General features: G+C 44.4%; 1 protein-coding gene and 1 long non-coding RNA gene across 2 annotated transcripts in view; both read left to right on the plus strand.

Annotated features, from left to right (window-relative positions):
- The window catches only part of CDH23 (cadherin related 23), a 1,475,307-nt gene that overhangs the window by 1,083,185 nt on the left and 364,684 nt on the right, over positions 1-27,438 (plus strand). The window lies entirely within an intron of this gene.
- On the plus strand, positions 12,966-26,212 carry LOC115470345. The gene is made up of 3 exons (XR_003942188.1): positions 12,966-12,977; positions 16,402-16,404; positions 25,391-26,212. It is a non-coding gene; the product is annotated as an uncharacterized LOC115470345 (long non-coding RNA).

Here is a 27,438-nt window from a genome sequence, read left to right on the forward strand (position 1 = left end):
AACTTGTAGAATGCTATCAGTTGTGTGTTGCATGGTGCACTCAGGCACACCAACTTACACCTAAGTGAGCACACCTATATTTCATACACCAATGTGACTTTATTCTAGTATTGTCTAACGCTTAGGCACACCCGAAGCCTTATAGACAGGGTCCAGCCAGAGTGCACACCCCATTGTGGTGCCTACATCTTGATGCCCAGTTATAGGTTTTTTTAGTACCGTCTGAGGCATGCAGGAGACGTGGCACATACGATAGAATGTTAAGTCATTTCCTATATACACCGCTGCCCTCTTTGTCTCACATGGTCTCTCCTCTCTCTCTCTCTTTTTGCTGTGTTTACAGTTCCCTGCTTGCTTTGCAGTAGTTTTGCAGTTTTTTTGCTCATTTATGTGATCTGTCTTTTAACTAATCGCTTTATATAGAACAGGACTTGGAGATTAATAAAACAAAAAAACAAACCTCTAGTCCCACAAACTCTGGTAAACGGGCAGATGAAAGAGGATAATTCATGGGGAATGAGGCTACTTGTGCGATCACTTTTTTGGTAGGGGGACATTCCCGGTAAATGTAAAGGGTTCACTTCAGAGGCTGCAGCAGAAAACCACCCACTGTGGTGTCTGGGAAGAGGTTCTTTGGGGTGGTACCAGTAATAGCTGGGAAGCCTCAGGGGATTACTCACAGCTTGGCATCCCACACAAAAAAAGTCTGCAGTCCAAGTATGTGTTCCAAACCAGAGAAGTTTACTGATTCAACCAAAAATCAAAACAGTGGCACAAAGAGGAAAAGATGATGATGATACAGAAAACAGAACAGTAAAAGTCCCTAGTTTGTTTCAAAGCTGTAGGGATTCATCATTTGTGAAGTACAAGAACAGGTAAAAAGTAATTCTACAACTTGGCATGTGCATTTATGTGCCACATGCATATGTAAATTTACAGAATAGCACTTTGCTGGTAAGGGTACACTTAAATGCTTAAATGCTAGCAGGATGCCTAAGTGCCATTGTGCAAGGGTGTGCATAAGTGGCACAGTGTGCAGTAGTATAGCCAGGAATTTTTGGCAGGGGTGCGGCAATCCTCCAACTGTGAGCTTTCCAGCTGCCTCTCTCTATATTCCTTCCAGGCCTCATTCTGGTGCTCCAATAGCTCTCACAGTGAATTTCAAGCCTCATTCTGGTGCCCAATAGCTCTCACAGTGAATTTCAAGCCTCATTCTGGTGCTCCAATAGCTCTCACAGTGAATTTCAAGCCTCATTCTGGTGCTCCAATAGACTGTCTTGGTGTATTTCAAACCTCATTCTGGTGCTTTAAGAGCATAACATTCAGTGTTGCCAGGTGGGCGGTTTTACCGCCCAATTGGCGGTTTTCCGCGACCCGCCGCGGGAAATTTTTGCCCGCGGCGGGTTGCGGTTTTTTGGGCGGTTTTTAGGGCTTCTGGGCGGCTTTTTGGGCGGCTTTTTGATTTTTTTCGGCCGCGGGGGGCGGGGTTAGTGACGTTTTTGGGCGGGGTTAGTGACATGGGAGGCAGGGCCGATGACGTGGGAGGCGGGGCCGATGACGTGGAGGCGGGGCCGATGATGGGGAGGCGGGGCTGATGACGGGGAGGCGGGCCCGATGACGTGGGAGGCGGGGCCGGTGACGGCGGGGCCGGTGGCGGGGGGGGCGGGGGCGGTGACGCGGGGGTGGGGGTGTCAGGGGGGGGGTTTGTGTTTGGGCGGGTTTTGGGCTGGTTTCTGGCCTGGATTGGGCTGGAAAAAAAATTTCTACCTGGCAACCTGATAACATTCCAAGCCTTACTCTGACATCCATACTAAGGGGACGAGTTGTGTATGCAACAGATGCACCTTATACAGGTACACCACTGACAGTGTGTAAATGCAAGGAGAGTGTACACATGGGCAGGTCCCCACTTATGCATGTAAGGTATAGAATACAGTAAGTTACACACCCTTCCATATTTATGTACCCACAGTTATGCCAGGTGCATGACTGTTAAGCGCACCAATACAGCACTGCGTACATCTAGTAACACTATAGAAATGATAAGTAGTAGTATTAGCAATACTAGGTTACTCTAGTGTTCTCTAAAGGAAGTTGGGTGCCCAGGTGCCATCACTGAATTAGTTCCTAGTGTGTGTCCGGGGGGGGGAAGGGGCTAAATGGAGGTGGCCTCAGTTGTAGAATTGTCCCAATATGAGCAGGCTCTACGTGGAAGTAGTGCCTCTTTCACATTAAAGTTGAGAAATCACCATTTCCACGTGCAGATTCCCGGGTTCTTGCTATACATTTTTTCAAATGTATATTTGTAAAATGGCTCCTCCCACTGCACATGTCGGCAAACACCTGTGCACACCTCCATATGTGATTAGTCCACCTTTAAAGGTGATAAATAGAAATAAAACAAAACAAAAACAAAGATAAAATTATACCTTTATTAGTGGACTAACAATACATTTTTTTGACTATTTGTTAAAGGCCATACCTTCTTCGGGTTATAAATGAGGAAAAGGATAACAATATCAGAATGTATAAGTTAAACATAAAAGCATCCCAATGACAGTCTTAACAGAGGAAGGTAGGGTTGGGGGATGGGGAAGAAACAGGTGATATTTCATTGTAAACTGTAAAATTATACTCTGTTTTCTTCTTTTATAAATAATGTTCAACTAGTAACTAAATACTCTTGTTATACAGCCCTCTTCACAGGGCAGGCACTTCTGGTTTGGGTTCTTTCCCCCAATTAAAAGTCCCATATGTCCAGAATTTAAAGCTTTCCGGCATAGATATCAATGCTGCCATCTTTAGGAGGTATTTCTTAGCACCAAGACAACAGAGGATACACATTAAACAAGAATCTTCTCCTACACACATATACACTCCCCCTGCTCCATCTGCTAGGCAACTATACAGTGGTGGAAATAAGTATTGATCCCTTGCTGATTTTGTAGATTTGCCCACTGACAAAGACATGAGCAGCCCATAATTGAAGGGTAGGTTATTGGTAACAGTGAGAGATAGCACATCACAAATTAAATCCGGAAAATCACATTGTGGAAAGTATATGAATTTATTTGCATTCTGCAGAGGGAAATAAGTATTTGATCCCCCACCAACCAGTAAGAGATCTGGCCCCTACAGACCAGGTAGATGCTCCAATCAACTCGTTCCCTGCATGACAGACAGCTGTCGGCAATGGTCACCTGTATGAAAGACACCACTGTCCACAGACTCAGTGATCAGTCAGACTCTAACCTCTACAAAATGCCAAGAGCAGGAGCTGTCTAAGTATGTCATGGGACAAGATCATACACCCTGCACAAGGCTGGAAATGGGCTACACAACCATCAGTAAGACGCTGGGCGAGAAGGAGACACTGTTGTGCATAGTAAGAAAATGGAAGAAGTAACAAAATGACTGTCAATCGACAAAGATCTGGGGCTCCACGCAAAATCTCACCTCGTGGGGTATCCTTGATCATGAGGAAGGTAGAATCAGCCTACAACTACAGGGGTGTAACTTGCTCAATGATCTCAAGGCAGCTGTGACCACTGTCACCACGAAAAACCATTGGTAACACATTACGACATAACAGATTGCAATCCTGCAGTGCCTGCAAGGTCCCCCCTGCTCCGGAAGGCACATGTGACGGCCCCGTCTGAAGTTTGCCAGTGAACACCTGGATGATGCCGAGAGTGATTGGGAGAAGGTGCTGTGGTCAGATGAGACAAAAATTGAGCTCTTTGGCATGAACTCAACTCGCCGTGTTTGGAGGAAGAGAAATGCTGCCTATGACCCAAAGAACACCGTCCCCACTGTCAAGCATGGAGGTGGAAATGTTATGTTTTGGGGTGTTTCTCTGCTAAGGGCACAGGACTACTTCACGCATCAATGGGAGAATGGATGGGGCCATGTACCGTACAATTCTGAGTGACAACCTCCTTCCCTCCGCCAGGGCCTTAAAAATGGGTCGTGGCTGGTCTTCCAGCACGACAATGACCCAAAACATACAGCCAAGGCAACAAGGAGTGGTCAGGAAGAAGACATTAGGGTCATGGAGTGGCCTAGCCAGTCACCAGACCTTAATCCCATTGAAAACTTATGGAGGGAGCTGAAGCTGCGAGTTGCCAAGCGACAGCCCAGAACTCTTAATGATTTAGAGATGATCTGCAAGAGAGGAGTGGACCAAAATTCCTCCTGACATGTGTGCAAACCTCATCATCAACTACAGAAGACGTCTGACCGCTGTGCTTGCCAACAAGGGTTTTGCCACCAAGTATTAGGTCTTGTTTGCCAGAGGGATTAATACTTATTTCCCTCTGCAGAATGCAAATAAATTCATATACTTTCCACAATGTGATTTCCGGATTTAATTTGTGATGTGCTATCTCTCACTGTTACCAATAACCTACCCTTCAATTATGGGCTGCTCATGTCTTTGTCAGTGGGCAAACTTACAAAATCAGCAAGGGATCAAATACTTATTTCCACCACTATATCTGGTTGAGAAGACGCAAACTTTGGGGCATTCCGAGGTTATTTCTTCAATTTAGTCAGATAGTGCTGATATATAATGTTATCTGTACAGTATCTCTGCTATCCATATAAGATTATTTTTTTCTCCGGCCTGGTCCAAGTCCACTCCAGTTGAAACTATATACATTTTAACTGTACAGTGACTTATATAACCAAAATTTGTACGTTATGCAGGCCACAAAACCGAGATAAAACCACTCATGCAGTCAGCACTTTGCTGCCGACCACAAATGTGGTTTTGAATATGAACACCATATGGGTTTTTGCAACCATTTCCTTGGGGCTGTATTAAGTCCTAAGCCAGCTGTTGATCATGCTCTCAGAGGCCTCTAGAAGGTCACTGTGGAGAAGTATCCTAGTAGTTAAAGTAGTAGGCTAACCATTGGGAAGCCACAATTCAAAATCCTCCTTCTCTCACTGATGTTTCTTTTATGCTTGGGCAAGTTAAAACTCCAATGCCTGCAGGAATAGCATAGACAGACTATAAACTCTCTTGGACAGGGAATTAATTGCATATTAATGGTTATTTTAGAATTCCTATCAATTTACATGTGTATATACCAGATACATGTAGAAAATCCTGTTTTAGAAGGCCCAGATTTACACATGTAAATCTGCAATATGGGCATATGGCAAAAGGGAGTGGTCTGGGCATGTATTGGGTGAGACTAGAGCATGGCCAAAAAAACTCACATGTATTCTCCTTTTCAGAAATGGAATAAATGTTTATGCTTGCCAAAATCAACATTGGGACTTACACTGGTCTCGGGCATGTCTAGGTTTTGGGAAAGTGCTCTACTGGAGAGATTGGGGGGGGGGGGGGATTGGCACTTTCACCCCACAGTGTTTTGCTTGCCCCCATCATTGACTGTCCTGGGTAATCATGAACTCTATCTTTAATTGGCAGCACTTAGACATGTAGCCTCCCAATATTCAGTACTCTTGACCAGTTAAATAGCCTTAAGCCAACTAAATGCTAATATTCAGTGCAACATAACCAGCAATCTCGGTGAATATTAGTGCTTAGCGGCTGGCCCGGTCACTGACTAAGTTTAGCGGCCAGATAGACCTGTATAAATAGCAAGTCTATTTTTGGCTGCTATAACTTAGCCAGTCAGCTGATGGGTATCAGCTTAACCGGTTATGTTCATAGCGGCCATCCCACCACTTTGTTTTGCATTGACAAAATACAAAGACGTTTTCCTACCACCATTCATATGATAAGGCAGGCACTTTTGCCGAAACACGGTGCCATATTGAGTCTTTTTAGGAATAGACCACTACACCTCTACTCAGGAAATCTAGACTGCCCCAACTTGACATTTCGTCCTTTAGATTGTAAGCTCCTTTGAGCAGCGACCGTCCTTCTTTGTTAATTTGTACAGCGCTACGTAACCCTAGTAGCACTCTAGAAATGTTAAGTAGTGGTAGTAGTTGTTGTTTCGTTATCTTCATCTCCCTTGTGTCTTTCTGGAAGAGTCCTGTTGGCTGCGCTGCTCCTTTGCTTTTTACCTACTGGTTAGTGCCAGCGCTGAGCCAGGAGTTATTCGTGTACCGCCATTATTCAGCAGTGATACCAAGAAAGCTACTCAATTAACTGCAGACAACCTTTTTGCTGAATATTGGCAGTGCCCAAGTAGTTCCAGGAGGTCATCCCAGGCCTGGATATTCTGTGCTGGTATTCAAATAGGGGCTGGCACTAAATATTTGGGTCTGATTCACCCAGCAGTGAACCAGCATTTAAAAAAACACTGACCGCCGCCAGCTAAATATTGACCCTGATACATCATTTCAAATGAATGGCTCAAAGACCCTCATGCCATTGAGCCTGCTGTAGATGTGCTTCTTTGGCTCGGCATTCACTCCTGACATTACTGTGATCACATTGACCATGAGGTTGGCTGCATTTTCCTATTTGCTTTGATTTTTTTTTCTTTTATTACAATTTGATAGACCACCCATCAAGCTTCCAGAATGTGAAGACAGTTTATTAGTTTCAGCCTATCATTTTAGCTCTTATGTTTATATTTTCTGCGCTATTTTTCTCTTTTTTATTTCAGATTTTGACCCCCCTCCCCACCACCACCACCTCTTTGCTTACTACATTTCTTTCTTTTTAGTCTGAACCATGTGTCTTCCATTTTATACCTATTCTAACCGTATACCTACTAATAGGAATGTGCACAGGGCAAAAATGTTAAGGTAATTTGGAATTTTTTCCGTATTTGTGGTATAAAATGGGCTTCTTAGCATTTAACGTGTGATAAGATTTAGTAAAAGTGCCCTTTGTATCCCTTCCTGGGCTGACTGATCCCAAATGCAGTTCCTTCCTACTTATAATCACTGACTGAAATTTGTACAGGTCACCTTTGTGTAGTATGAGGATTTTTCTGATAGTAGCCCTGTGTGTTCTGGCTTTCAGGCAGCTGTGGCTGATCTCTCTCCTTTCTGTTGCAACTCTATGGCAGTTCAACTCCTCTTTCCATTGTGGAAATTCTGCTGCTGGCTGAGGTCCCAGGGAATCAGGGGCTTTTGCTGTAGATTGCAAGAAGCTCAGCTTCTCCACACCTGTAGTCTTTTCTCTGGCTCCCTCTCAACTCCCACACTCCAGATTCATCAGCAGTGTTCCAGAGTTCTAACAACATATGGGAGATAAACCTGTCATTGTTGGCAGTGAAAGATCGAGTTCAACAACTTCTTGAAAAATTCAGACATATTTATTATTCCGGAAATCTTTAGAAATGTACTTATTTTTAGATAAGATGTGATTGTTACTGGGACAAAGAATATTGATTTAATTCTCTTGATATGCAGGATCTCTTTCTCTGTAATCTGCTTAGTATCTCAATGGAACTCAGCACATTATAAAAACTAAATAGCATAGCATAGCATAGCATTGTGAATTCCACTGGCATAGTTAAATGAATCCAGGTTTTGTCCTTAACTGCCTACAGTCTTTGCTTGAGTCCCACAGTAAATAGAACTACCCATGTTTTGTGTTTTACTCCAACCAGAGGATGGTAAAGTTCAGAACTTTGTAAGATTAATACTTAGTCCTTTAAAAGCTCAAGGGGACTGGAACTTTCTTTTAGTGAGACCATCTCACATATTCAGGGCTGCCAAGAGACAAAGCTGGGTCCAGGACAAACAATCTTAAGGGCCCTACTGCCCCTCCTACCCTCACCACACCATCAGACAAAAGTAAAGTCGTTGGCTGGCAGGCAACTGTGATTGAGAGAGACTGCCAACCACGGGTCCTTCTTCCTACCGCATCCCGCTTCCTGTGGAGTAACTTCCTGTTTCCGCATAGGTGGGATATGGCAGGAAGAAGGACCTGTGGTCGGCAGAGCAGTCTCTCTTGATCGCTGTTGTCTGCCAGCCAATGACTCCAAGGCAAGTAGATGACCGGGTGGGGGGATGATTTTGGAATGGAGGGAAAGACGCTGGATCTGACTGAGCAAGACTGTCAGGCTGACTATTTATTTATTTATTTATTTATTGCATTTGTATCCCACATGTTCCCACCTATTTGCAGGCTCAATGTGGCTTACAGAGATTTGTTTTGGCATTGCCATTCCAAGTTATCAGATACAATTGGTAATACAAAGAGATAAGTGTGATACAATGAGCTGGTACAAAGATTTGTTTTGGCGTTGCCAATCAAGGTTATTAGGTACAATTGGGGATATAAAGAGACTGAGGATAAGAAAGAAGTTTTAGGAAAATAGATATTGAAAGATGACTTTCAGACTGGGCTGGGTTGGTGAGGTGGTATATTTAAGCTAAGGGTCATCTTTGTAGGCCTTGTTGAAGAGATACGTCTTCAGAGCTTTACGAAAGTTGGATATTTCATCGATTGGCTTCAGGTCAGCAAGTAGTGCATTCCACATCTGTGTGCTCGTGTAGGAGAAGGAGGTCACATGTGTAAGCTTGTATTTTAGGCCTTTACAGCTGGGGTAGTGTAGATTAAGAAATTTTCGGGAAGATCTTTTGGCATTTCTGGGGAGGCAGGTCCACAAGGTTTAGCATGTATGTTGGGGTGTCTCCGTGTATGATTTTGTGTACAATTGTGCAGATCTTGAATGTGGTTCGTTCCTTAAGTGGAAGCCAGTGAAGTTTCTCTCTTAAGGGTTTTGCACTTTCATATTTTGATTTTCCAAATATGAGTCTGGCGGCAGTATTCTGGGCTGATTGAAGTTTTTTGATGGTCTGTTCTTTGCAGCCAGGGTAGAGTGCGTTACAGTAATCCAGGTGACTTAATACCATAGATTGTACCAGTATCCGGAAGATAGATCTCGGGAAGAAGGGTTTTACTTTTTTGAGTTTCCACATGGATTGGAACATCTTTTTCGTAGTGTTCTTCGCGTGGGTTTCGAGTGTGAGGTTTCGATCAATGATGACTCCAAGAATTTTCAAATTGTTTGAGATGGGAAGAGAAAAGTTTGATGTGGTTATAGTGGTGAAGTTGCTTGTATTGTACTGTGAGGTGAGTACAAGACATTGTGTTTTTTCTGCATTAAGTTTTAGCTGGAATGCGTCCGCCCAGGACAGCATGATTTGGAGGCTTTGGTTGATCTCGTTGGTGATTTCATTTAGATCATGTTTAAACTAGATGTAGATCATGACATCATCTGCGTAAATGTAGGGGTTGAGGTTTTGATTAGCTAGTAATTTAGCTAGGGGTATCATCATCAGGTTGAAGAGGGTTGGTGAGAGGGGAGATCCTTGGGGGACTCTGCATTTGGGTGTCCATGGGTCTGATATATCCGTGCTCGTTGTTACTTGGTATGATCTCGTGGTCAGGAATCCTTTGAACCAACTAAGAACTTTACCTCCAACTCCGAAGTATTCTAGTATATGTAGTAATGTTCCGTGATTGACCATGTCAAAAGCACTGGACATGTCGAATTGTAGGAGGAGTATGTTATTGCCAATTGCTATTGTTTGTTTGAACGAGTTCATTACAGACACTAGTACAGTTTCCGTGCTGTGATTCGACCGGAATCCTGATTGAGACTCGTGCAGGATTGAGTATTTATCTAGGTAGTCTGTGAGTTGTTTCGTCACTATACCCTCCATTAGTTTGGTTATAAGCGGGATAGATGCTAGTGGAGGAGTGGCCTAGTGGTTAGGGTGGTGGACTCTGGTCCTGGGAAATTGAGTTCAATTCCCACTTCAGGCACAGGCAGCTCCTTGTGACTCTGGGCAAGTCACTTAACTCTCCATTGCCCCAGGTACAAATAAGTACCTGTATATGTAAGCCGCATTGAGCCTGCCATGAGTGGGAAAGCGCGGGGTACAAATGTAACAAAAAAAAATACTGGGCGATAGTTGGTTAAGTCCATTGTATTTTTCTTGGAATCTTTGGGTAGAGGGGTAAGTAGAATGTTTCCTTTATCCATGGGGAATATGCCATTTTGTAGCATGTAGTTTAAGTGTTTTGTGAGGTCTGTTGTGAGTTGTTGAGGGGCCGATCTAATGAGGCTGGTAGGGCAGATGTCCAATTTGCATTGGGATTTGGCATATTTTCCAAGCAGTCGTGCAGTGTCGTTTGGTGAGAGTGTGTCGAAGTTGGTCCATGATCGGTCTGCTGGGTACTCCCCAGGTGTTAGGTTTAAGCATTCAAGGAGGTCTGTATAATCAATTGTGTTGGTAGGTATCGTTTGTCGCAATTTTATAATTTTTTCTTTGAAGTAATTTGCAAGATTAGTAGCAGATGGAGTATTTATATTGTTGGAAGTGACCGGTGTAGTATTTAGTAGTTTATTTACGAGTGAGAAGAGTTTATGTGTATCCATGTAGTTTGGTCCAATTTTGGTTTTGTAAAATGTTCTTTTAGTTTTTCTAATGGTATATTTGTATTTTCTTTGTAATTGTTTCCAGTCTTTGAATGTGGATTTGTCTTTTTTCTTGTTCCATGTTCATTCTAATCTTCTGACTTGTGTTTTTAGTTCTTTCAGTTTTTCGTTAAACCATGGTATAGAGTTATTTCTACGTGAGGTTCTGGTTTTAAGCGGTGCAATATTGTCTAGAACTGTTCTACATCTGTTGTCCCATTCAATAAGAAATAGGGGTGAGTCTGTTGGTGTTGTCCAGTCATCCTTGTAGAATTGTTGCCAAAATGTTAGCGAGTCTATCTTGCCTCTTGTGGTGTAAATTTGTTGTTCTTGTTTTTGTTGTGTATTTTTTGTTTTCCAGTGTAGGGAGAGGTTTGCCTCTCCCTACACTGACCTTTAAATGCATCCACTATATTATAAATTATACTGACCTTTAAATGCATCCACTCTGCAGCCCCCCATTACCTCTCCGCTCTCATCTCTCCCTACATTCCTCCCTGTGAACTCCGCTCACTGGACAAGCCTCTCTTGTCGTCATCCTTCTCCTCCACTGCTAACTCCAGGCTTTGCTCCTTTTCTCTTGCGGCACCTTATGCCTGGAATAGACTTCCTGCACCTATACGTCTAGCTCCATCTCTACCTGTTTTCAAATCTATGCTTTTAGCTCCTAACCACAATTGCCCTCCCCTTGTCCCTTCCTCCCTTCTCACCCATTACTTCCCTCACCCGTAACTATCTTGTCTGTCTGTGTTATTTAGATTGTAAGCTCTTTTGAGTAGGGACTGTCTCTTTGTATCAGGTGTTCAGCACTGCATGCATCTGGTAGCGCTATACAAATGCTAATAATAATAATAGTGGTCAGGCCATGGTGTAGCTGTCCACTTTGTGTCTATTAGTGTGAGATTTGGTTCTGATGTGAATTTGTGGATAATGATATCTAGTGTGTGCCCTTTATTGTGGGTGGGTTGCATGTTTGGCCATTGGAGCTCCCATAGTTGGAGGAAGTCCTTACAATCACAAACATTGTTTAGGTTGGTAAGGTGCAGGTTGATGTCGCCTACTATGAGTAGGTTTTGGGTTGAGACACATGTGTTAGATATGAAATCCATAAAATGTGTTTGGAATTCTTGCCAATTATTTGGCAGTCTGTAGAACAGGATGAGGTCTAGGTGGTCATGTAGAGTTGGGTGGTTAATTCTGACTGAGGCTATTTCGAGTTGGGGTAGAATAGATTCGGCTGTTGTTGTGACTGTGAATTGGGATTTATAGATTATAGCTATGCCTCCTCCTCTTTTTCCGTTTCTTGTCCAGTGGGTAATTTTGTATCCTGGAGGGCACAGTTCTAAGATTATGGGATCTTTGGAATCGTGGATCGAGGTTTCGCTAATAAGTAGGAAGTCAAGATTGTCAGTTGTAATCCAGTCGGTTATTGTCATGGTTTTGTTAACTACAGATCTGGCGTTTATGTATCCCATTTGTATTAGTTGGTGGGGTTCTGTTGGGTTTGAGGTTGTAATGATTTCTATCAATTGTCTGTCTTCTTGGTGGTGAAGAAAAGTGGTTGTTCTATGGTCAGCGTTGGGCCCATGGATCTTGCCCCCTGCCCCCCACCCCCTTGGTGGTCCTGCACACATATATTGGCTTCACCCTGTGAACTCAGTTCCATACAACCACTGGTTAGAAAGTCATCATCCTCTGTAAAGATCTATAGTTAAATTAAAATCTCCTCCCAAGTTAACTTGGCCCTAAACATGATTCTTCAAAGGGCCTCTTTTATCAAACCGCACTAGCAGTTCATGGTGTGGTAATGCTGACAAAACCCATTCACTTTGAATGGGCTTCATTGGCATTGCCATGTGAGAACCGTTAGCACGACTTGATAAAAGAGGCCCTGAGTTTTCCATAAAAATTGCCTTGTTCAGAATTCAGGGCATAAATATTAGAGTGTGTATAGCTGCTGATGAATTTCTAGCTTCACTAGAATATATTGACCTTCTCTATCTCTCACTATTTCCTTAGTCTGAGCACTTAATTGCCCAGCCAGGAGGATGCCTTCCCCATTTGTTTTCCTCCTCTCTCTATTACAGGCCAAGAATATCTGAGGATGCTTTGTTTCTGACACAAATGAAACGGGCGCTAGCAAGGTTTTCCTCGGAGTGTGTATGTTTCAGAGTGTGATAGAGAGAGAGTGAATCTGGGTGCAAGTGTGTCTGTGAGAGAGAGAGTGTGTGTGTCAGAATGAGAGTGTGTGTGTTTGAATGAGAGTATGTGCGAGTGCGTATGTGAGACACAGTGAGTGTGAGAGAGTGTGTTTGACACAGATACACTGTGTGTGAGAGAGAGTGTGTGTGTGTGTGAGAGAGAGTATGTGTATGATACACAGATTCTCTGTGAGACCGAGAGAGTGTGTGAGAGTGACTCTGTGACACATAGAGAGTGAATGTGATGCAGTGTGAGAGACTGTGTGAGAGTGAGAGAGAGAAGGACACTGACTGTGAGCTAGAGAGTGTGTGTGTGACAGAGATACCTCCCCCCCTCCATCTGTGGTGTGGGGACCCCCTCCCCCTCCCCTCTAGTCTCAGGATCCCCTCCCCTCGACCCTGTCAGGTCTGAGGACCCACTCCCCTCCCCCTCTGCGTTCCCCTCCCCTCTGGTCTCAGGACCCCCTGCCCCCCCTACAGCCACCCTGCGATTCTTCTCTGTCCCCTGCCCCCCTCCCCCACAGCCACCCAGCGATGGCCGTCTGCAGCCTGGCCGTCTGCATCCTTCGATTTCGTTTCCTCAGTCCTCCTGCTTTCTGCTTACCCGGCCTCGACGTCATAATGTATTGTCCGTCTCCACCCTTCGATTTTGTTCCCTCACCAGTCCTGCCTTCAGATTCCCCGCCCTCGACACCATGACGTTTTGATGCAAGGGTGGTGCCCGCCCTCGACGTCATCTTGTTTTGACGCGAGGGCGGGGCATAGAGAGATGTGACACCGTTATGAACCCTTCAGTGAAGCCATGGAGTCAGCTTCAGAATGCTGGAGGTGCGTTTTATTATAGTAGATAATTTTTCATGAGATGGTAGCAAGTGGATCTCTTGTAAAAAGCCTGATGACATCCAGAGTCTTTCTGCTTCCTTAAAATATAACTCAGGCTTGTATGGAGAGTTTAATCCCTGCACATTCATTGAAATGAAGGCAGTGGTCTGTGTAGACATTATACAATATACTAGTCCTACAAATGAATCTTATTGATATCCATTAGACCTAACTCTTTCCCCTCCTTACTTCCCAGGGATCTGTACTGGGACTGGTGTTATTTAACATATTTATAAATGATCTGGAAATCAGAACAAGTGAAGTGATTAAATTTGCAGATGATACAAAACTATTCAAAGTTATTATAACACATGTGGACTGTGAAAAATTGCAGGAAGACCTTAGGAAATTGGAAGATTGGGCATCCAAATGGCAGATGAAAATTAATGTTGACAAATGCAAAGTGATGCACATTGGAAAGAATGATCCAAATCATAGTTACTTGATGCTAGGGTCCACCTTAGGAGTCAGCACCCCAAAAAAAGATCTAGGTGTCATTCTACACAATATGGTGAAATCTTGTGCCCAGTGTGTGGCAGTTGCCAAAAAAGCATACAGGATGCCAGGAATTATTAGAAAGTGATGGTAAATAAGACCAAGAATGCTATAATGCCTTTGTATCGCTCCATGGTGTGACCTCAACTATAGTATTGTGTTCAGTTCTGGTTGCTGTATCTCGAAAAAGCCATAGCGGAATTAAAAACGGTTCAAAGAAAAGTGGCCAAGATGATAAAGAGGATGGAACTCCTCTCATATGAGGAAAGGCTAAAGAGGTTAGGGCTCTTCAGCTTGGAAAAGGGACAGCTGGGGGGGAGTTGAGATCTTCAAAATCCTGAGTGGTGTAGAATGGGTAAAAGAGAATTGATTTTTCACTCTTTTCAAAAGTGCAAAGACTAGGGAACACCAATGAAGTTACAAGAAAACACTTTTAAAACAAATTGGAGGAAATATTTTTTCACTCAACGAATAGTTAAGCTCTGGAACTCGTTGCTAGAGGATGTGGTAACAACATTTATTATATCTGGGTTTAAAATGATTTGGACAAATTTCTGGAGGAAAATTCCATAATTTGTTTTTGTGATAGACACTGTTTGCCCTGGGATTGGTAGCATGGAAATTTGCTACTATTTGGGTTTCTGCCAGGTGCTTTTGACCTGGATTGGCCACTGCTAGAAACAGAATACTGGGCTAGATGGACCATTGGTCTCACCCAGCATGTCTGCTTTTATGTTCTTATGTTAATCCATCTCCCATAATCTGTCCTTCCTCGTGAATCCCCAATCCCTTCTCTTGTACCATCTCTCCCTCCCTCCCCAATCCCACCTCCCAGCACTAGGTCCCTCCTGTCCTCTTATCACTCAGGCCTCTCACCAAGTAGAGAAAGTGAAAATGGTTCCCCCATCCCCCCTTCATACTTTGAATATCCCTCAGATACCAGGTGTATATACAACTCTTATCATTAATTTTCCAATCTATAGAGTAAACCAAAACAGCATAGTAATTGCTCAATGTGCCATGTCAAAAAAAAAAAACTATTATACCACTTCCATCCATCAAGTAGTCTCTTGGAAATCACCTGCTATGCAGTTCTTATACGTATGAGTCCAGGGTAATGCAGCTTGCTTCAAGTTTGAGCTGCTGTCGGTGAGCTATTATGCTGAAGACTTTATTTGCCTCTAGGATTGTTGCCATGTTGGTGTGTCCACCTGATTAGCTGTGTTCAAATTCTGGCAACTAGTCAGGTGTCCAGAGACCTACTTTCACCAACGTTTTGGATGCTTCATGTTGCACACCTTATGTCCCTGACCTTTGTAGCTAAAGCTCAGGCTAAAAGGATATAGCCAACAGCATTTAATTTTCTCCTAGGCAAGTTTAACAGTACAATCTCTCAAGTCTCTCCACTGCTTCAAAGTCACTGGAGACAGATGAGTAGATCTCTATACGATAGGTATCCCATTTTAGTGGTTTCAAGGCTCTCACTTTTTTAGCCAATAGTTTCTTAAACTGTTAACTATGGAAATATACTGCAATATCCTGTGGGAGATTTGGTCTGGGAACTCCCAAAAAACTGTGTGCACACTCAGTGTGGCTACAGGTTGTGGGCTGTTCAAATCCCTTAGTGCCTAAGAGAGATTGCACAATCCATTCTACCACTGCCACTGGATTAGCATAGTCTGCCTGTTCTGGGACCCCCAGTATTCTCAAATTGCAGCGCCTGCTGCAATTCTTGAGGTCCTTGATTTTTTTTTCATGAGCTCAGAATGCTGGAGCCCGAGGTCACTCTGTCAAGTTTACTTGGCGTTTTACCGCATATCCATTGATGTACAAATCCAGAGCTTATGCAAACTTTTGACAAAGGTTTTTCTAGACAAGCCTTTTGCACAAGAGCTTGAGGGATACATTTCTTAAGTGCTCTCATATGTGCTTACACATATACATAAGACTCCTGAAGCACAGTACTTTGTTGAGTCTTTAATAAAAACTTTTTAACATCCAAGATTGCTGTCCTAGTCTCTTGAGTCTGTGGCCCACTCCCCACTGTTTTTCTGCTGCTGCGCATTCTTTGTGGGATTTTGCTGTTCTTCTGCCCAGGCGGATATTTTGTGCCATTTCTAGGGCTGCCAGCTTGTCCACCTGATCAGCCATTTTTCAGTGTCCTCTAGCTGGCTGCCCAAGTCAATGTCACTACCAGCACTGCAATTTCTCTTTGTGCTGTAGCTACATCCTGCTTCAAGCTGTACAGGAGCTCTCACAGTTCAGAGGGAAGCTGTGGCTGTTCTCCACCACCATTAACAGCTTCATCTTCCACATCAATATTCTCCATGTGACGCCTTGTGGCTTCTGAACCTGCCATTTTGGAACTCTTAAATCGCTATGCATTTGGTGTAGAGTAAGAAATTTTTGCAGGTCTACAGTTTGTTCTTTGTCGCCATTCTTGCATAGGGCAGAAGGTATGTATATTGTCATTCTTTCCTAGAGGGATGCCTTTAGAACCTGGTAATTGCTACTTTTATTAGAGGGTGGATCAGAGCACTTCACTCAAGCTCCCATTCAGGTTGGTGATGTCCAGAAAGCAATCATCATAAATTCAAAGTGGGCCTTAAGGTGTACTATTTTACTATGGTGTTTGAGCTAGACTGATGCAGATGGGTAACCTGCTCTCTATCTCTTCTCATACTTTTCCTTAGTTTAATGACACTACTGTAAACTGCCCTAACATAAGATAGCCATAAAGGCATATTTTCAAAGCACTTAGCCTTCCAAAGTTCTATAGAAACCTCTCCCTCTGAGGTGTGGCCAGTCTTCAGGTGGGAGGGGGCCAGAGCCCAAAGTGAGGGGACACTTTTGGTCCCCATCCCCACCATCCCCCACCGCTGCCTTGCCGCCCTCCACCCACCCACCGTCACTGCTGCTACACATACCTTGGCTGGCGGGATCCCCAACCCCCACCAGCTGAAGCACCACCGCCGTTGCTGTCGCACATGCCTTGGCTGGCAGAGATCCCCAACCCCCGCCAGCTGAAGTGCGTTTTCCAGTGCTGGTCTCCGGTGTCGCTGCATTTCCTGCCCCGCTCTCTAGTCCCCTTATGTCATGTTCGGCATGCTCATTTTAATGAAACTGAGCATGTGCACATGCTCAGTTTCACTAAAACATGCATGCCGGATGTGAGGGGAAGAGAGAGCAGGGCAGGAAATGCAGTGGTGCTGGAGACCAGCGCTGGAAAAAACGCTTCAGCTGGCGAGGGTTGGGGACCCCCGCCAGCCAAACCAGGGGCACAGATTGAGTTTTGGGAGGCCCAGGCCCCCGTGGTTATGCCCCTTGTAGCTATGCCACTGTTCTCCCTATAGTCAGCATCCCACCCCTATCCTTTTATTCTCCTTCCTCCCATAGCATCCCATCTCTATCCCTTTCTTCCCCATCTCCCCCAGTCAGCAATACCCCTCCCATTCTTCTCCTTCTCCCCAGTCAGTATCTCCCCATCTCTCATTATTCACCTCCCCCTATAGTCAGCATCTCCCTCTCACATTCTTCTTTGTCCTCCCGTAGTCAGCATCCTCCCTTCATATTCTTCTCCCCTCCATAGTCCGCATCTGTCTACTCCCTTTCTTCTCCCCCCCCCCCCCCCACCTACTCATAGTCAGGATCTTGCCACTCATTCCCACTTCACATCCAGAATACAGCTGTCTCTTCTCTTGCCATCCCATCCCCAGTGCTCCAGCTTGTCTCCCTTCCTCCCCACCCTCAGTGGTCCAGCATGTTTCCTTTTCTCCCCACCTCCATGGTCCAGCATATCTCCTTCTCTTCCCACCCGTTCACTATGGTCCAGTATCTCTCTTACTCTACCCATCCACCCCCAATGGTCCAGCATTTGTTCTTCCTGTCCCCTACTCAGTTGGTAATCCCCTCTCCATCTGGTCTCTCAACCCCCTGGGTGTACCTTTTAAAAGTAAAATAGTTTTGCTTGTAGAGGCCACGGGCAGTGAGCATGCTTCATAAGTGCTGCTTGTGCCCTCCCCATAGTCTTCTTTCTGACACTTCCTGCCCATGTGGGAACAGGAAGTTGTGTCAGAGAGATGGCTGTGGAGAGGACACGAGCAGCGTGTATGAAGGGCTACTTGCTGCAGGTGGCCTCTACAAACAAAAACAGTTTTTAAAAGGTACACTCCGGAGGGCTGACAGGCCAGGGAAGATGCCAGATCACTGGTTAAGGAGAGGAAAGGAAGGGGGAAGAAGCAGAACCATGGGGAGATTCAGTGGATAGGTGGTGTGTCACTTCCGGAGCCACCAGAAGTGCTGGAATGGTATTCCACCCTGTTCTGACACAAATTAAGCCCTGGCGCACACACTTAATTCTGGTGCTGTATTCTTCCATGCTGCTCATGTGCTTCCCCATCTTCAACTCTGACAATCATCATCATGTCACATTCTGGCAGTTGCTACCAATTCTTTTACTCAGCCTGTAGCAGCCCCCTCATGCTTTACCACTGTTTCTCTTCCATTCGTATCCAGTCACTCAACTCTTCCTGTAGGACACTCTCTGGCTCTCTCAAAAGTCAGCCCAGTACACCTTGCAGAGCTCAGTACTCTCAGCACAGGAATATACCTGGCCCAAGCCTTCCCTTCCTGTGAGTAAAGCTGCCTTCCAGTGCTCCTACTCCCAGTGCCATAGCTTTCCCATTAGTTGAATTCTGCTCACAGTTTCACCAACTTGTGATATTGACAGCAGGCAGGAAGGAATGATTGGAGGGCTACAGAACGAGGTCTAAAATCTGAAAAATGACTTATCCACAAATACTAATGCAAAAATTGGTACAGTCCTAAAACAAATCCAGACAGTGGCAACCCTAGCCTCCTGATTCTTGAATACATCCGATGCCACAACCCCCCCCCCCCCCCCAAGGAAACATTTGAGCCCTAGGCATGTGCCTAGTTTAACTATGCCTTTATCCAGCTTTGGTAGGGTAATTTTTTAACTTGTTCTTAGTTCCTTAATTTGGGCCGACCTAATGGAGGATGTCCAAGATACATTAGCAGAGGCCCTCACTTTGGAGGCCCAGTTGAGGGTACCCTTGACATATCATCATCATTTTCTCAAGGACACTACAGAGGAAATAGACTATGCTTAAGTGGCCAGCCGGTGGTCTGCTGACCTCCAGGTGCAGATCACGGTGGCACATATCCAAGCTTTTCTATTGGATTTTCCTAAATATATAGTGAATATGCAACTTCAAGAAACATTGTACAAATTTGCATTATGCCTCTACATTTCTCCACATTGGGCCGCTGGGCTGATGTTTCCCCCACTTCAGCGTGCCCTAAATATGCTGCCCCTGGGGTCACACTTGAACACATGTTCTGGCATTGCCCGATAGTAGTGCCTTTCTGGACTCACTTGTTCTCCTTTCTTTGCACCATATGGACCTGCCATAATTCCTCAAATGCCCTTGTTGTTTGGAGTGGCAGTCATGGATCCCCCCTTCATAAAGGGTTTCTTCCCTTTCTGCACAAAGCACGTCTCTCTGCTCTTAAGCCCCTCTGTTTACAAAGCCGGACATAGCCCATTTAAAGTGAATGGGCTGTGTCGGCAGTACCGTACCACCAGTCACTAGTGGGGCTTTGTAAACAGGGGCTAAAATGATTCTTACCTCCTGGTTGGCTGCTCATAGTCCTAAACTTCAACATTGGTGCACTATAATGATAATTCAGCTGAGAATGGAACATTTGCTGGTTAGAGACCTTTCGCATGCCACTGGCCATCAGTTTTAGGCCCCTTGGAAGCCTTTTTTAGATACTTGTACATCGAGAGCCCATAGCTACCTTTTAAATCGTTAGCTTTTATTTGTTCAGGGATCAGGAGGGGCGGGCAGAAAGGGATGGGCATAAGGGTAGGAGTAAGGGGGTGGTTGGGGTTTATAAGCTTTGTACTTGTTCTGGTTGGATGTTGTATCTGCTTTTCTTGGCTCTTTAGTAAACATGATTTAAACATAACTTGCGCTTAGACAACATGGAAGCAAAATAACATATAGATTTAAAAATTAAATCTCTGCACATTGTTTACCTCACCCGACTTATCCCCACCCCTGCCCTAGACCTTTTATGAGTGTGTAAGTATTCCTGCCTGCGGAAGCATGGAGAAACATGTCTACCCAGGCAGTCAACTAGGTATCTCCATAGTGAAATTGCTACATCATTTTGGTAATAAATAGAAATAAAAGAAAACAGAGAAAATAAAATAAGATACCTTTTTTATTGGACTACCTTAATACATTTTTTGACTAGCTTTCAAAAAATATGAATTGTTAGTCCAATAAAAATGGTATCTTATTTTCTTTTCTCTGTTTTCTTTTATTTCTATTTATTACCTTTAAAAGTGTACTAACATAGCTACCACATCACTTTACATCATTTTGGAAATTGCCCACAAAAAGGATTATGTTATTATGTTTTGAAAATGTTATTGTGAAAATTCATAAAATTACTTTGCCCCCCCCCCCCCTGTTCACACCACTCTTGGCAGTGGGGAGTTAACTGTAACTTCATCAACCCATGAGTAAACTCTGTGCCAGTGATGCGTATGATGATGTCACAAGAGCAATTGCTGATTGTGACACCACTGAAAGGCAAGTTGTGGTGTCCAGGGAGATTCAGTTGATGGTTTATATCAAAAAGGAGTAGGAAGAAAATGAATAAGCTTAGATAATCAGGGACAGATGGAAATAGGGTACACTTCTCCTGGTTCCTGATGAGAGTCAGAACTGGAGCCAACAGCTTCAGAGGTGGGAAATCAAAATCTAACATCATTTAGGTCTATTTATCAAGGTATGTTTAGTTTTAAGCTATCTCACATAAATAATCCTTTTGAAGGTGCAGATTCCAGAATTGTACAAAGTACTCTAAATGAAGTCTCCCCAGAGACTTATGCAGAACATAAGAATAGCCGTACTGGGGCAGACCAATGGTTCATCTAGCCCAGTATCCTGTTTCCAACAGTGGCCAATACAAGTCACAAGTACCTGGTAGAAACCCAAATAGTTTCAACATTACATACTACCAATCCCAGGCAAGCAGTGGCTTCCCTCATGTCTGTCTCAATAACAGACTATAGACATTTTCTCCAGGAACTTGTCCAAACCTTTTTTAAACACAGATATGCTAACCGCTGTTACCACATCCTCTGGTAATGAGTTCCAGAGCTTAACCATTCTTTGAGTGAGAAAATATTTCCTCCTATTTGTGGGGATGGAGAAGATTAATTGTGGGGATGGAACAGATCTAAGCGGGCACGGGTGGGTATGGGTTAAATTCCATTGGGGATCGGTGAAATTTCTGTCCCTGTCCAACTCTCTAATTTGTAATCCCAAGTAGACTACACATGGTGCTGTCCCAAAGAAATGATCAGGTTCGTTTGAGAAGACCTACCCCTGGTAAAACCACATTGCCTTGGATTCTGTAATCTGTCAGATTCCAGAAATGACACTATCTTCAGTTATAACAATAATTCTGTTAATTTGCTCTCTGCAAATGTGAAGCGTCTGTTTGTGCTTTCCAAAAATACTAGGACTAGGGGGTATGCGATGAAGCTACAATGTAGTAAATTTAAAACAAATCAAAGAAAAATTTTCTTCACTCAACGTGTAATTAAACTCTGGAATTCGTTGCCAGAGAATATGGTATAGGCGGTTAGCTTAGCGGAGTTTTAAAAAGGTTTGGATGGCTTCCTAAAGGAAAAGTTCATAGACCATTATTAAATTGACTTGGGGAAAATCCACTATTTCTGGGATAAGCAGTATAAAATGTTTTGTACTTTTTTGGGATCTTGCCAGGTATTCGTGACCTGGGTTGTCCACTGTTGGAAACAGGATGCTGGGCTTGATGGACCTTTGGTCTTTCCCAATATGGCAGTACTTATGCCAAAGCCAGACTGTAGTTCCCAGCCTGCAACTAACTTCCATTTTTGCAGAGAAGAAGCCACATCTGCCCATCTCCAGTCTTATGGAACCACTCAGGACTCTGATAGTTTTGTGATGGTGATAATTCAGTTGCTTTATAGTTTGGGGGATGGTGAAATTACTACTGGCAATCATCTAGCTAGTGTTTCTGCACACGTCATGGCTTTTCTGCTACTGATGAAGAGATGGCATGCTCCCCATTCATTTTTCATGCCTTCTGTCTTATAACAGACCTTAGTTTGGAGTGCTGATATTACATTGTGGCGGGTCAACCCACACATTGAAAACTGCCTTTCCTCAAACTGGTCAGACAGCCAGTGTAAAAGGCTTTGAAAATGGTTCCTTTAGAGCTGCATTAAGGTTTGAACAAAAGGTCAGCAAAGCAAACAAAAAGAATCAATGTAGAAATTCTGAGAGCCCACCTTGCTCAATTTGAAATGGCACATCTTTTGCCCCAGAAATCAATTTCTTACAATTTCAGAAGAGAAAATGTACAACTTGCACAGATCAAAACATCTGCAAAATGTGTCTTAGGACTTTCTACCCGAGGGTACTAGAATCAAGAATTACTCTTGGTATTTAAGTCAACAAAATGGGCTGACATTTGCCATCCTGCTTTGTTTTGTCAGGAAGCCCAGTAATGAGATTATGGGGCTCATTTTTGAAATAAAAAAAAATGTCCAAAAAGTGGCAGGTTACCCCTAGCATATAGATGCATCCTCCAGATCTAGCTATGGTGGAAAGGATACATATAAAAGTTGCCTAGATTTGGAGGTGAGGAAAGTGCCTATCCTATATAATAATTCTCACCTCCAACGTTCTGAGGCTGCCTGGAACCGTGGATCTCTTGAAGGTGGTCTGGTAGATGGAGTAGATCATCCCACTGATTGGCTGCGTCTCGGATGACGTCACCAGCCTGACACACAGCAACAAACCTTGACCCCCCCCCTGCCAACCGCCCTCAAAGAGCGCTGGCGACATCCCTCTCCTCTCCTAAACCGCTGCACCTTGGAGCCTGAGTTGTTTTGTTGCACAGTGAGGAAAGTGAAACAAATGCGCTACAGCAATGTGGGTAAGCAAAACCGCGACACAGGCAAGGGGAGGAGTAGGGAAACACACAGAGCGTGTTTCCCTACTCCTCCCCCTGCCAACCGCCCTAAAAAAAACGCCGCCTCCCTCCCTCTCCTCTCCCGAACCGCTGCCGCCCTCCCGAAACTCCCCCCAGCTGACGAAAAAACCGCCGCCCCTAGGAGCCTCAGTTGTGCCTGCCTGCCTCCCGAATTATCCGCCCTCCCGACACGAAGAGGTAAGTGAAGGACTGATGATGACTTCAAAACTTCGTAGGGAGGGGGCCTATCTCTACACACAATTCCTGAGGAAAACCTTGCTAGTGCCCATTTCATTTCCATCAGAAACGGGTGCGCTACAGCGATGTGGGTAAGCAAAAGTGAAAGATGATGCATGTCACTATACAGCTATGCAACCATGCTTGGAAGGAATGGAACTGGGAAGAATGGGGGGTGAGGACCCAAGGAGGGAGGGGGGTGAGGACCCAGGGAGGGAGACAGGATGAGGACCCTGGAACTGGAAGGGAGGGAGGGGAGGCCCTGGCACACACTCTCATTCTCACACACACACTCTCGCACCCAGTCTCAATCTCTCTGTCACACACACTGACACATTCACTCTTTATCACACACTCACTCTCACACACACTCTGTAAAACATACTCTGTAAAAATTTAGCGCACTTATAGCACGGCTTAGTAAACATGGCCCCTAGTGACATATAAGTGGGCTCAACAGTAAAATAACTCATCTTAACAGTAGCCCTCGTTAGTAACAATTCTCCAATGTGTCTTTATAAAATACAAGATCAAATCCTGCAGAATTTGTCCCTACATTGTAACAGTGAATATTTATGCCTGCTCGGGTGTAAATGCCAATGCATAAAGTACATTGATATTTAAATCATGACTCCACTCGCGTTCCACCAAATCTCCTTCCCTCAACACTGTTACTCTAAAGTCACTTGCAAATTTATGCCTAATTGACACTGCATGTAGTTTTAAGTGTAGAAAAAGGGTTATAAAAGTATCTCCATAATGTTTAATGAAAGGGCAGTTGCTGATCATATGTATCTTCTGTGGCACTAGTTCAATGGGTAGCAGTACTGAGTACACGAATACAGTTAACCACTAGTTCTTAACTTTGCACACTGGCCCTCCACCACTGAATATCAGACCCATAGATGTCAAATATGGCTCTGTATTTAGATCTAAGAATCCAGAACATCTGTGTTCACAACTCCAGTTCTAGAACAGGCTGTGTCATTTTGCAGTTCCTTTATGACGTCTTTATTTGCTCAATTGAAATGTTATTAGAAAGTTGTGATTCCTCTCAATGCAATCACCTGCTTGAAAAGGAGTTATTACACTAACATTTCAGGTTATGCTTTTTTTTTTACAGTTTAAAAAAAATAAGACATACATGGAGGGGCATAATCGAAAAGGGTGCCCAAGTTTTCCTGAGGACGTCCTCGCAGGATGTCCCGGCAAAGGGGCGGGGAAACCCGTATTATCGAAACAAGATGGGCGTCCATCTTTCATTTCGATAATACCGTCGGGGATGCCAAAATCGCAAAATTTAGGTTGACCTTAGAGATGGTCGTCCCCGATTTTCGGCGATAATGGAAACAGAGGACACCCATCTCAGAAACGACCAAATCCAAGCCCTTTGGTCATGGGAGGAGCCAGCATTTGCAGTGCACTGGTCCCCCTCACATGCCAGGACACCAACCGTGCACCCTAGGGGGCACTGCAGTGGACATCATAAATTGCTCCCAGGTGCACAGCTCCCTTGCCTTGTGTGCTGAGCCCCCCAAAACCCACTACTTACAACTGTACACCACTACCATAGCCCTTGTGGATGAAGGGGGTCACCTAGATGTGGGTACAGTGTGTTTGTGGTGGGTTTTGAAGGGCTCACATTTACCACCACAAATGTAACAGGTAGAGGGGGAATGGGCCTGGATCTGCCTGCCTGAAGTGCACTGCACCCATTAAAACTGCTCCGGGGACCTGCATACTGCTGTCATGGAGCTGGGTATGATATTTGAGGCTGGCATAGATGCTGGAAACAAATTTAAAAAAAAATTTTTGAGGGTGGGAGGGGGTTAGTGACCACTGGGGGAGTAAGGGGAGGTCATCCCTGATTCCCTCCAGTGGTCATCTGGTCATTTAGGGCACATTTTTGTGGCTTGGTCGTAAGAAAAAAAAGGACCAGGTAAAGTCGTCCAAGTGTTCATCAGGGACACCCTTCTTTTTTCCATTATCGGTTGAGGATGTCCATGTGTTAGGCACGCCCCAGTCCCGCCTTCGCTACGCCTCCGACAAGCCCCCGTGAACTTTAGTCGTCCCCACGACGGAAAGCAGTTGAGGACGCCCAAAATCGGCTTTTGATTATGCCGATTTGGACAATCCTGTGAGGATGTCCATCTTGCAATTTGTGTCAAAAGATGAGCGCCCTTCTCTTTCGAAAATAAGCCTGATGGTATTTCAAAAGTGTGTAGCACCATTTACAAGCAGTAAAGAGGAACTGCATTTTAAAGACTTCATTTTTTCCCTTTTCTAGTCATTCTGTCCATCCAGGTGGCATTCCTAGTCAGCACTGGGCATCTTTGTCACCCCAGAGGGCTGGAGGAACATTTCCTCTGAGATGATCCTTCAGAACCACTGATTTGACCAATGGGAATAGTGGCCATCCTTTTCCTTTCCTCCCCAGGATTGAACATGTTGATTCCATAGCACTATTGACCACAGTCAGCCCCATCAGACAGGAGACTCAGTCTGCCATCTCCAGTGCTTTGGTGGTGCCCCCCCCCCCCCCATTCTGGCACCCCCTTCCCTCACACAGCTTTGTCATCTCTCCCTCCCTTGGTTTGGGTTATGGGGCCAGCCTAGTAAGCATTATTTTTATGATTCTGCTAGAATGCCTACTTTCACTCACGGTCTCCACTTGTTTTCAGCAAGTATTCTAAAACAGTTGTTTTCAACCTTGTCCTCTGGGACCACCCAGTCAGTTGGGTTTTCAGGCTATCCACAATGAATATATATGAGATGTATTAGCACACACTTCCTCCACTGCATGCAAATATATATACATTTTTAGTCTGCGGATACCTTACAAGTTCAGTGCAGATAACATGAGAAAGAGACCAGGTATGCTTGGGACAGTGCAGATGTAACCTCGTCATCCTATATAATAATTCTCACCTCCTTCCGAGTTGGTCTGCTAGGCTCCGTAGATCATTCTGAGTTGGTCTGCTAGGCTCCGTAGATCAGGCTGACATTACCGTAGCCATTATGATGTCAACTGCAGAACCCGGGGGGGGGGGGGGGGGGGGGAACATACCTCACAGCTGATCCATATCCAGAGGAGGATCGCTGGAAATGGGTGGCTGGAGGGGGGCAGGGGAGAGAGGAGGGTCGCTGTACTTGGGTGGCTGCAGTGGCCGCAGGGGGAGAGGAGGGTCGCTGGACATGGGTGGGTGGCTGCAGGGGAGCTGAGGAAAACCTTGCTAGCGCCCGTTTCATTTGTGTCAGAAACAGGCCTTTTTTTACTAGTATTATATAATGGGAAATGGGACTTGATATACCGCCTTTCTGAGGTTTTTTTTTTTTTGCAACTACATCGAAAGCGGTTTACATATATTCAGGTACTTATTTTTTTTTTATTTGTACCCCATGCTTTCCCACTCATGGCAGGCTCAATGCGGCTTAGGTACTTATTTGTACCTGGGGCAATGGAGGGTTAAGTGACTTGCCCAGAGTCACAAGGAGCTGCCTGTGCCTGCAGTGGGAATCAAACCCAGTTCCCCAGGACCAAAGTCCACCACTCTAACCATTAGGCCACTCCTCCACTCCTTATTTTGTACCAGGGGCAATGGAGGGTTAAGTGACTTGCCCAGAGTCACAAGAAGCTGCAGTGGGAATCGAACTCAGTTCCCCAGGATCAAAGTCCACTGCACTAACCACTAGGCTACTCCTCCACTATAATAAAAAATTACAAATTAGCCTCATTTAAAAAGGCACTAAATTGTAAATATCTTTCATCAACCTAAGACAACTATCTTTCATGTATATTTATTGTAGCCTAAAAACCCAACTGGCCAGGTGGTCCCTGAGGACTGGGTTGAAAACCATCGTTCAATACAGCAGGACCCTATCTGTACAAATCAAAGCTATGATCAAAGAATGCAGCTATAAGCTTTGCTGGACAAGCAACACAGTGTAGTATTGATACAGCTTATTGAGTCTTTCGTCAATAAAACAAAGCAAAATCTTATAAATACCCATTTTTGTTCCATTGCCTTTTAAGATCATAACCCTTATCCCTCGGATTCTATATAGCATGCCTAGAATCACACGTAAATCTAGGTGTATTCTATAACTACACGCGTAGATTAATTGTGTTAACAAGCTGTTAAGCATTGTTAACAGCTCTTAAGCAATAATGAGCAATAATTGGCAAAAAT

The sequence above is a fragment of the Microcaecilia unicolor genome, chromosome 5 (genome assembly GCF_901765095.1).
Source record: "Microcaecilia unicolor chromosome 5, aMicUni1.1, whole genome shotgun sequence".
In the NCBI taxonomy this organism is placed as follows: Eukaryota; Metazoa; Chordata; class Amphibia; order Gymnophiona; family Siphonopidae; genus Microcaecilia; species Microcaecilia unicolor.